Source organism: Passer domesticus, chromosome 11, assembly GCF_036417665.1.
Source record: "Passer domesticus isolate bPasDom1 chromosome 11, bPasDom1.hap1, whole genome shotgun sequence".
Taxonomy (NCBI): Eukaryota; Metazoa; Chordata; class Aves; order Passeriformes; family Passeridae; genus Passer; species Passer domesticus.
The window spans coordinates 13,031,962-13,044,522 of record NC_087484.1 but is presented as its reverse complement, the minus strand read 5'-3'; positions in this window follow the sequence as shown (position 1 = coordinate 13,044,522).

Sequence of the window (12,561 nt, the reverse complement as noted above, 5' to 3'; positions counted from 1 at the left end):
AAAAATGTTTTGCCTAAAATCGGTGCCGCCTCATATCACAAACAGAATATTATTGGTACAGAGTTTATTTATACCACTGCTGCTTGCTTTCGTTAAAGCTATACTGTAATAAATATCTTTATAGCTAACACACTTGTGTCCACACCAGGCTGTTACATTGATTTAAACACTGTCTGTTTTCCCAGCAATTTAGCTAAATTATTAAAACAATGACATAAAAAGCGGAGCATAGAGAGCTAGATTATAGAAAACAAAAAACACTTTCACCTCTCGTTTTCATCATCTTTTGTTTGAATTTAAATCTTGCAGATCATGTCTAAGCCTACAATCACAAAAAGCAGCCACATTAAAAAAGAAGGGGATTTGGAGGGTTGTGCACCATCCCCATCTTTTCTGTAAGAGCTGCAAACACTAGAAACATAAAGTAAAATTATCATTAGCTCCGTAGTGTATGAAAATGTCCTTTTTCAAGAAAATGTTCCATTTTTAGTTTCTTCTCTGTTTGTAGAAAAACCCTTTTGAAACTTTTTCTCATTATCTGTGATTTATTTCCTTATTCCTGGACCTGGAGTGTAATAATGGCCCAAATGTAATAGCCTTGACCTTTGCAGCTCTTCTCAGGGAGGTCACGGAGAATTTTGTTTAAGCAAGGATTTCAACCAGAAATAACATGATGCACTTAGATTATATAGGGCTTTATCTACTGGAATGTACATTTCAGCTGTCCCCTGTGCCCAGCCACACAATCAGCACTGCTTTATGAGCAGGGAAACTGAGGCACACTGAGTGAATTACCACTGACTGAAACTGCCAAAGGTGGAATTAGAGGTCAAGTTTTCTGCATCCAATACTCACTTTAACCACAGTCACATCCTTCCTCCCAGCACTGTCCATGTCCTTCCATAACAAGACACAGTTATTATTTTAAAATTGAAGCGTGGGAAGGTTTGTGCAGATGAACACTGGTATTACTGCTCTTCTGTGGTGCTTATTTGAAAATCCCAAGGAATTTTCATCTCATTAGGCAATGCCCAGTAATAAATTTCTTGTCTCCACTCTCCTGCCTGCTTCATCCCATTGTCTCCTTTCCTAATGCACTGCAGATCAGGACTGCCATTTTTGGTACAGCTCTGAACTCAGTTCTCTCTTTCTAATTACAGAAGTTTCAGGCAGTTAAAAAGAAAATAAATACCCCACATAAAAGGAGTAAACAAACTGGCACAAAGGGAGTATTAAGAGCATCCTTATCAGCAAGAAATCCCTTATGTCTTTCCTCCCACCATCTTGTCAAAATCATAAAAAAAGAAACAAAATGGCAAACACTAATATTCAGATTAATAAAGACCCATATTATTCCCAGCTGTTGACTATAAGTGGCAATCCGTGTGCAGTCTTTGTACCCAGTGTGGTTTTCACAATACCCATATTTGTTTCTGCTTCTCAGTCAAGCTCCAAATAGTAACTGGTATGTAGTAGGATCTGTGCAAATAATTTATTGTCTGTCTCACATTTAAGGAACTGCAAAAAGAATGTGAAAAAACAAGGAAGAAGGGTTTTGTCCATAATCAGGACCTTAGAGAGAAAAAGAATAGGGTTTTACTTGTTAATAGTGAACAGAGGTTCATGCTTTTAGATTTCATGACTTTCCATAAGGCACAGGCATTCATATGGTTCTCACATTTTCTGCAAAGTGAAGCCCAAGTTAAGTTTAAGCATTTACCAAAAGCTGTGAGAAATATCGTTTTCTTTGAAAACATTCACATTTTCCTCTCTGCGCCATCCCTTTTAAAACCCATTCTACGTTTACATAGCCAAGCGTGTATTAAATATTAATATAACACTTTTATTTTGGTTCCTGCTTATTTTCTAGGGGAGCATAACAATAAGTATTGCGCATTTGACAGCGCTGGCTACATTATCTCCAACTACTTTTAAACGCCGTCCTTCAGCTTCGTAGGGGACCCGGCTCCCCGGGAAACCAAAGGAGCGGGCGCTCCTCTCCTCCCATGCGCTCCGAGAGCATCCCTGCCCGCGGACGCCCGGCCCCGGGGAGGTTTCCCACAGGGGGACGATGACGAGGTGCCACCCTGCCGGTTGCTGTCCCCGTGTCCCCAGGCCACTGCAGCGGGGGAGGCTCCGAGCGGCCGCGGGAGCGGGGCCGGGGCAGCCGCGTCCTGCGCTCCCGGCGGCTCCGGGGGCTCCGCGACCTGGAGCAGCCCCGGGCTGGGCAGCGGCGTGCACAGCCCCTCTGAGACCGAACCCTGCGGGGTGCACAGCCCCTCTGAGCCCAAAACCCAGCCCCTCGGAACCCCAACCCTGCGGCAGGAGCCCCTCGGAGCCCGAACCCTGCGGGATGCACAGCCCCTCGGAACCTGAACCGTCCGGTGTGCACAGCCCCTCTGAGCCCGAGCCCTGCGGCAGGAGCCCCTGTGAAGCTGAACCCGAACCCTACGGGGTGCACAGCCCCTGTGAACCCCAAACCCAGCCCCTGTGAACCCGAACCCTGCCGGGGAGCCGGGTCCGGCTGGCCGCGCAGGGCTGGGAGCTGCTGGAGGTGCAGCGCGGCTCAGGGGGAGCTGAGAGCCACGGGGCCGCTGCTCTTGGAAGAATCCAAGTGATTCGCTCATAGCAACTTCAGCTGAGTAACACTGTTTTGCGAGAGAAAGGTAAAGCTTCTGGGGAAACAGCTCGCAGGAATTGAAAAAAAATATTATTTCCTGCAAATCAGGAACACATGTTTACTAGTCCTTAAAATGGTCTTGTGTTTTAACTCTTTGAAGTCACAGCATTATCATCTATGGGAAAGAAAAAGGACAACGATGATGATCGGTGTTTATGACACATTTTCTACGCAAAAGGGACAGATAATAAAACTTATTGCAGAATACAGATACATTGCTAAAGTGGTGTGGTTTCACAATATTTTTCCTTTGCAAACTATTCTTCCATTGCATAATTTTACAAATTATCTGAAAATGTTCCTATTGAAAGCCAATATGATTTATACTAATTTCTCAGAGGCAGCTGGAATACAAAGAAAAACTGATGCATTTACTGTTTGAAAAACAACACTATATTTAGGGACACAAACAGAAATCAAGACAGCAGCTCTTGGGAAAAGAGATGCAAAAATTTTCGATCAGGGATCACATTCTCTTCTTCACTAACTACATCATTAAAACTGCAATATGAAACAAAGCATGTCTTGCTGTTTGTTTGCTTATTTGGTTGGTTTTATTTAAGTGTGTTCAGCTGCAGTCACCGATACTCAAAATCTTATGATACACCATTACTTTTGTGTTCAAACACCAGAGCATGTTACCAACAACTGTGATCCATTCCACGTGTATTTTTTTTTAATTATATACTCTGATTCAATCAAAAACTTCAAGGCAAAACTGTGGGAGAGATTTATGGCCTGCATTATCAAGCAACTCCTGCCTAATTGTAGACTCGGTAAATACTACAGGAGCAAGCAGACATTTGTATCTCTAATGTAATTTATGCATGTGTATCATGGTATAGTGCTATCAGCCATATTCCAAAATAAATTGCTTTAGTAGGATCTATGAATAAGCCATTTATAAAATGGTAATAAATGCAGTTTGATTTAACTTCTCCTTTACGTATATTGTTGTACCTACACTGGATTAATGCATCAGACACTTGTTACAAGATCTCTAAGCCATATAACTCATGGTGCCAACCTGCAAGCCCTCTCAGGACATGCTCTGTACTCCTCACCAGGTGGCAGATGCCAATCAGACATGTGTCCATACTGCAGCTGCTGCAAACTCAAAGAATTTCTGCTGTACAAACCCAGTCCTAAAAAATACATTAGTCCTAAATGCACCAGATTTTCCTAGTGAAGAAAATACTTATCCTGATCTAGCCTCCTCTCTTTACTCTGATGTACAGACTCATGGGGGTACAAGAGCTCCTGGGTTAGCCCTAATTGCCCAATTGCCAAGGCTAACTGTGACTCACAAGCAATCTGCTCGGTTGTGGTTTTATATTTGGGAATTGTGCCATTTCAGTGAGCTTGTGCCATTCCTGCAGCTCCTGTGTCCATCTCTGTTGTTTTCAGCCAGCCCACAAACACAGTGGTGCCACCACAGCGTGGGGGCCTTCTCTGTTGGCATCTCAGGGCTCAGGAGAATTGTTCTTGAGCACCCCTGCCCCATTTTAATCTCTAAAATTCAGTGACCAGATGCTGAAAAGCAAGCATCACTCAGCATCTGCTCTGCAAATACAGAACACCAAGGACCAAAAGCCCCATCAGGAGTGTTCAGCACCTAAGAAACTGAGCAGCTGACAAGGCTGAATACAGCCAAGAGGCACTCCTAAGGTGATGAAGTGCACAGTGTTGTTCATACCTGCCCGTTGGGGTGGGCAAGACACTTCAGAGCTGACAAGAATGTGGGTAACACGTGGGGTAAAACCTAAATGAACTGACTGCTTGAAATAAAACATGTGTTTTTTTCTCTGAAAGGTCTGAATCTTTCATGAATACAAAATGGGAGAATTCTAGAAACAAGTGATAGATAAAAACATATATTTGGGACAATTTTTTGTTAAATCATGAACCAAAATAACACTCAAGACAAATGTTTCCCAAAACAATAAAGTGAAGAACTAAAGATTAGAGCCACCATTGCCTTTCCCAGGAAAGCACCATGATACAGTTCCAGCTTAACCAGCTCATGCCTAAACAACTGTTTGCCATAGATAGAAAAAAGGTCAAGTAAAAATGTTGATTTAATGATATCATTCTGTTACAGTGGGATGAAACCTTCTATGGATACACAGAACACTGCACCGAGTGGGGAGTGTGCCCTTTGTAAGTGCTGCAGTTAAAATGTTTCTGTTGGCTCCCAGCTCTGGAGAGATGGTGACTTTTAACTCCAAGCACATGCTCTGCTGGTTTGTGTTGGAGAGAGGGGGTTCCCCATCAGCTGAATGTTAATTCTGAATAACCAAGCAGAGCAGGTACAAAAGTGGGAGTGACAACTGTGGCTGTGGAGGCTTCACCATGACAACCAGTGGCCAGCATTCGGGGTGCTGCAAAGGCAGGTGAGCATTCACTAAACGTGTCCATCACATATGCATGTTGCTCTAAATATTGAAAATTAGTCCTCTCCTCCCACTGATTTAACTGAGGTTTACTCTGATACTGGTCCATAAAACACCAACAGCCTGAAATTTCCCAGTCTATTTGACATGGAAGTTCCAGGCTCAGTTAAAATACAGACATCCTAAGACAATAAATACCTGGATAAGCATTTGGTACTCTATTGAAGAGGCATACTCACAACATGAGCTACATAAACTCATTCTCTAAATGGGAATATTTTAAGAGATATCAAGTACAGATGTTTCAAAGTAGAATTTAAGGTCTCCATGGGTGTCCCCAACTGGTGATCACTCTATTATAAGCTTAACTCTTCACAGACACAGTTCAGATTCCAAATTACTTACCCAACTTTGCATCAAAGAATAATAACTGTTTCGTTTCAACAGTTCTTTGCACCCACTACCTAAAACAAACCATGAACATCTGTAATTTCACTGCCCAATCCTTTCTTATACCCTTACAACATTTGTTCTGCTAATGTAGGTTAATTCTGCAAATAACACTTCTGTAAATTGTTCTTGCAAACTGCTACATCATTTATGTAAGGACTTCTGTGAACTTTGAAAAATTAATGCCTTTAATTTTGGTTGATGGCAACATCAGCAGAGCTCTGTAAATTGCACTTTAATGAGATTTTGCTACAGGGGATAATCTGCTACTGACAGAGTAACATCTTGAAAACATCTGTAGACCTATAATTTTTCTATGACGATTAGATCCCACCACAAGAGTCCAAATACAGTGCAGAAATAAAGGAAAAAAATGTAAAGTCCTAAATGAATATCCAACCTGTTCTTTAAAAATAAGAGAGACACAATGAAAAGTTTCATGCACTGAAAATAAATCAATTTTTCTGACTAATTAACATTTAGCTTTATTTAATTAAGAAAGACTATTACTGTCTTCACTGCTGTGCATCTGTATATAATGAAGCAAACAGCAGTAGGTATAAGATACCACAGAGGGATATGCCCAAGTAACCAGGCACTATAGGTGCAAAGGAACGTCTATTATTGTTAAGTAACTGACATCAGAGCCTCTCTTTAATGTTGTCATAAATAAAAGAAAGATTTTCACAGATGCTTTCACATATGGTTTCTTATTTGTCTCTGATGGAGACTGGGAGTTAGATTAGATGCCAAAATTAAATGATTTAAATAGACAGCTGCATAATGCAAACTACTAAATAACACCTTTTGAACACTTTCTATTTATAGTGAGTTCTAACTCACAGAATGATGACAAATCTCATTTTGCTTATATCACTGGAGGTTGTTGGTATAAAACCATTGCTTTTACAACCCTGAAACCTCAAGTTACACTGCTGTCAGTGTGGAAGTGCAAAGAGCATGAGATTATCATGGCAAAGAGGAGTGGAGAGCTCAGAATCCAAGATTAACTTTAATAGATTAACTTAATCATTGAAATATGCAGTTAGTGATTATCTGTAACAGAGCTATCCAGGATGAACTGAAAAGGCAGGCAGAGAGAGGCCTTCAATGCAAACTGCTGGAGAATACCAAGTCTGTCATCATTCAAATTCAAGTGAAGTGATGGACATCAGAGCAGGCACACAATACCTCAACAATAACCTACCATTTACCAGCACTGAGGTATTATATCTTGGGGATACAACTTTGCACTAAGAACACAGTATTTGGAGCAAGGAAAAATGTAGCAGCTTTTCAGGAGACATATTCTTTGTTAGTATAGCCATTCCTTGAATTGTTTTTCTGTGCCCTAGACAATCATAAAACCATTCACAAAGAATGCAGCCTGCATGAAGTTGTTCTGGAAAGGAATACAAACTGTCAAATGCTGCTGGGATCTAAAATCTACTCCTAAAAGCAGTTAACACTGGTTGCTTGCAGCAATGTGTAAGGCACTAGCTCATGCATAACTCTGAAATGCTCTACCAAATCAGAGGACTTTTCCTACCACCTATATTTTCAGTAGAGACATTATGGGCAGAAACACAAAAATGAAGAGACTTGAAAGACACGTGAACAGGTTTCTACACAGTCTGTTTATCCACTGTGAAAGTCAGAAAAGCAGTATGCAATGCCTGTGGCAGGAGCTGGGAGTCACACACTGGGGGATGCTCCCATCTCTGCCCTCCACCACTGGCACAGCAGCCTCCAGCACAGTGCAGCTCTTCACATCCTCTGCACTCCCAGCTTCTGTCACTGCACACACCTAGGCTTTTCCTTTTGTCCTGAAATGTCAATATATTCATTTTATCTCATATTGCCCATTCCTTGGAATTTGTGAATAATAGGTTAGATCATTTTTCCACCGAGTTCAGCTCTCTGAGTTTTAAGTACAGCTACTGGGGCACATGCTGCCCTCACTTCCTCCTTCACACAGGAAGGAAGCACAGCCCCAAATTCCCATCCCTTTTTGTGCCTGGCATAAACAGCTCTTGAAGGTCAGGAATGTTATCATCCCTTCACCATTTTAGTCTTGCTATGGCTCCACTCATGTGCCACCCAACCCTGAGGGGATAACCAAGGAACCAGACAGTTTCCAAACATACCTACCTTCTTCTCACCCTGATAAAGTGAGTAGGATGTGAAAAACAAACTTCAGCCAATTTTGCAACCAGAGAAAGTGAACCAGGATATTTTGTTACAGAGAGTAAGAATGCTGACGCTCCCAGCCCCAAAAAAGGTTATTTGGTTTGTGCAGCCTCTTTATAATTTGGTCTCAATCTACACATTATATTTGTCAATGTCATATGGTATTCACTCACTGTCCTTTTCCTAAGCCATCCTTTTACTACCCTTTATATCATGCAGTTGATACCATTAAGCAACGAGCACCCGGCTTTTGTCCAAATCATGGTACTGTATAGAGGTAGTGAGAACATTACTGCTGTGTTTATAGACACTTTAGGTACCCAAAGTGTGCTTCATATAGTCAAAAAGTATGTCAATACAATGTAATCCCCTTTCTTTAGACAAGATACAGGGCTGAGTTTCCTTTTAGACTTTGCTTCATTTCCAACAGTTAAATTTGCTGTGAGTAGCTGCAGTGAAAAACTTTCAAGTCATATGTGTTTTATAGACTTATAAATTTTGTAGGAATTAATATCACTAAAGAGCTATTTTATATAAATGGCAGCTAAATCACAAAATACACAATTGGCAAAGTTTTGAGCCTAAGAAAATTTGTTTGCAGCAATCTCAGTTCTTGTATAGTCTCCAAGTAACTAAGGCACTGAAAAGGGACTCAAGATATGGATAGTTTAAATGCAGATGTGCTTAACACTGTTAAACATTAGAAAAACACTAATTTAATTTTGAAATATGGAGCACTGAGACATGACAATTGTCTTCCAAAGTAGCCACTCAGAGGTTCCCTGACTTACATTTCCCTTGGCTGGGAGAAGCCTCCTTGTCCCTCTCCACTGAAATGCCAGCACCAGCTTTCCAGCAATTCCTACTGTGCTGTACTATAAAGATTAAGCTGCAGAGCGAACTGAAGATTTGCCTTACACCCTTGATAGCAGAGCTATCAAAAACCATATATTCCTCTTTACCCAACAAAAACCTGAAAAAGTTCCCAACAAGGAGTCAGGTAAGACTAAGGGAACTGGGGGTGGTGTTATTTTACATGCCAAGTGTGAGGAGCATAGTCAGAAATCTGCACATGGCAAGCCAGCAAGCTGAAATGTAGAGTCAGGTAGGACTGAGCTGGGACTTTCTGTGCTGTGGTTCTTGGGGCACCAAGCCCTGTGGAGCAGGAGAGCTCTGCAGGGCCCTGCCTTGAGGGGCCAAGCAGCCTTTCCCTGGCACTGACACTGCACTCACTGGGCTTCCTCCAGCCTCACTGCAGCTCTTACACCAAAAGTCCTCAAAGAATCTGTTTGGGTTTATGCTATTCAAGGGTTGATCCACTCTAGGCAAAAAACAGCTTAGTGCAAAGCAAGAGAAGCTTTTCAGTAGTGTGCAGTTCATTTTGCTTTGCTTCATGTCTCATTAACCTTGAGCAGAAAAATGAATGACAGCCCTCATTTTTGTGCAAAAAATATTTTTATGAATGTATGCACTTTTTCCCATCAAAAGCACTCTTTATTAAGCCTCTGTCACTTCTGATATTGGCATTATATTCTGTGAGTGCTTTGTTATTATGTGCTACAGTTCAGTAGGTTTCAAACCCATCAAGTTCAAAGTCAGTAGAACAGAAACTATACAGTAAAGACAGGAAAGGCCAGATATTGACCCATGGGTGTTTACCTGACTTCTGAAGTGATTTTCAGATTAAAAATCCAAAGAATCCATTGCTGGGTAGAATAGATATCATAAATACCAAACCCAACATTTTGTAGGGATGAGTTCTTAATAAAATGCAGTAAGTAAATATAGTATGAAATACAAATAAAATTTCTGAATAGCTGGAAATAAAGCAGCTTGGGTAAGCTGAGCAGAAATAGCAATTAATGATGGTTCTAATTATATTTTTCAACATATCGAGTAACTAAGTAATTTAATACACCCCAAAATACAATAAGAATGCAGCATTACAGTAAGAAAATGTAAACATGCTCATATTAACACCAAAAAAAAATGTGTCTACTGAAAGGGGGCAGAGGGGATTCTATATGAAATACTGCAGTGCCTAAACACCTAAATCTTAAAAATGTTGCATTTTTGGGAATATTTCTAGAGAAACAATGATTGAAAATAAATTGCTTTGGAAAACTGGGAAAGAGATTCCCAATAATAGTCAATAAGATATAGATATATTTATTATATATGAAGGTCAAAGAAATGCCAGCTACTCTCCTAAGCCAGAGATTTTGAACTTCAACCACTGACCAAGCTTATTTTCAAGGACAAAGATCAGTATAAAATTGATTGCCATATTATCCACAACTGAGAGAATTTGGTTGTCTTTGCTAACAATAAGCCCAGAAGAAACAGCGTATGCTTCACATAAGGTAAAAAAACCCTATAAATAATAACTTCTATCTGATCTTGAAGAAACTGCTTAGATTAAGCAAGGTAAAATAATTCTCATGTTGAAATTTAGTTCAAAATTCTCAAACAGAAAAAAAAGGCCCCTTTGTATTTCTGACAACTAGACCATATGCAAATTAAAATCAAATACTTTTTCCTGCCCTGTGAATGCCTGTCAAGTGGCTGGGTAAAATCTAGGTTGCTCGGGCTTACCAGGAAAACAGATGTTGCCTCATCTGGTTTGATGTTCGTATGGATGTTGAAGTCTCTAAGGCTAATAGTACAGTTCCAACAGTAGCTCTGACAGAGTTTCAATGAATACATTTGTGATATATTTCATACACTCTGATAGTCTATGCACTCTTGTAACTACAAACTTTGATCCTTCCCTGGAAGTACAGGAAACACCTGGACAGTCTAATAAACTCCACTGCACAGTTGGCCACTTTCTGCATTGCAACCAAATTGTAACCAGGTCCCAGAAATATGAGCTGTGGATCTCCACTTCCTCTGTATCACAGCCCTCAATGCAATACTTTCCATGCAAAAGTGAGTCCTTGGGGAGGATAGTGGTGGGAGAAGAGGCTCAAAACAGATGAAAGAGAGCCAGTAAACCTAAATGCATTTCTTTATAATGTGTTTCTCTTCAGGAGAGAGGATGTTGTCCTTTCTCCCGTATGCCTCCTTTGCTAAGTGCAGATGTATCACTTGAGCTCTTTCTGCTCTCTGTGCTCCTTTACTCCTCTCTTATTCCCAGGCATAAATATCACACTTTCCACATTTTTTTCAGCTTGCCAATCTCAGTCCAGAAATTGTGAGCACAAGATATTTTAACCAGTGGTGACTGTGACCAATAGAGAACAGCTGGCCTGCCTTGCCTCTGACACATAATTCTTTTTTCAGTGACTTTGGTTGTTGGTGAAAACCAGCACTTTAATACTTACAGTGTAGTTCAGAGAGAACTACTTAAGCTTTGGGAAGATCATTTCTTGACACAGCCCTTGATCCCAATTAATGTTAAGATACAACTTTATTATGTTGTTTATCATGAAAGATTTCTGTTGGGTTAATAATTTTATAGCAATATGATGATTGGTATGTCAGCTTCCTGAAACATTAACTTGCTATGTTTATGATTATTGGTTATTGCAGCCCTAGCATCTTTGCATTCCTTCCTCTTTATCTCTTTGCTTTTCCTCTCAGTTAAACACATCTAGCAGTGTTGCAAACTTCTCCCTTGGTTCCTACTGATATTCCTCAATCCTGAACAGGAGAGACAAGCCAAGCAGGGAAGTCTCACCTCTGTCCTTTCTCTTGGTTTTTTTCATTTAAAAGAACACATTTCCTAGCTGAGACTCTACTAGTTAGAATATGACCCTGTACTGGTATTTCCTATCAATGATTTTCTCCCCTGCCAGAGAGGACTAAACAGAGAGGGTTAGAAGAGCACACACCAGTAATGCTGTGGGAAAACATGAGGAACAAAGTTTTAACCTTAACAGTCCTACCATCCCATTTTCCTTCCTCGCAGAAAGTTTCCACTCTGACAGACAGTTACACTACCCTCATTTCAAGAGCATGCTTTGGTTTTTTTCCCCTGTCATTCTGACTTCCCTGCGTTCCTTCCCATCCTCACGTGCCCTGACATGTCAGCTGTTTGCTAAGTGCCACACATGAGTGACATGCTGCAGATGTAATAGCAGATAATGGTCCCTAATACAGTAAGCTGAGCTTAACCACACCTAAGCTGCTCATCACAGCACTACATCTGTCAGAGGTTTGCAGTACCTTGCTTGAAAGTGGTGTTAGTGCTAATGGATGCTCACTGTATGATTATTCCTCCTTCATTTAAGAACGAGCCCTACGTTTGATTTTATCCAGACTTTCAGCATCACCCAAGGTCCTTTTGACTTTTCTGCTGAGTGGTGGTTGTGTGGGAGGTTGTTAGATAGGTCTCAGCCTAGGAAATGCACTGAGGCACATTTCCACTCTTTCTCCTCAAGAACAGATTGGCTTTGTTCGATCAGCACATCTCCTGTGTATCTTACACCATGCCTAAATTGGATTGGCAGATGGACACAGATTAAAATTTGACAAGAATTTCCAGTTATTTTGATTATCTTTCCTTTCTCTTGCTTTCACAGGCTTAAATCCTTTTTCTTGGTGTGTCCATTAAAAACTCTTTTTTTATTAAGTTTTGTATCTCTCCCTTATCCATCTTTCTCTTCCTCACTCATCATTTGTATACTCAATAGGGCAGACCAAATAAATTAACAAAACAAGTTCTTGTTTCCAAGAAACGACTTCAGTATCTACAAAAAGATGCTATTACAGTAGAGTAGCTCTTCACTTCCCATAAACATCACTAAAAATATTTTTTAAAAAACTAAATAACAAAATGCTTTTTCAAGAAGTTTTCCAGCAATTTAAAAAGATTCTTAGTACCTAACAATTCTAATCAAAGTA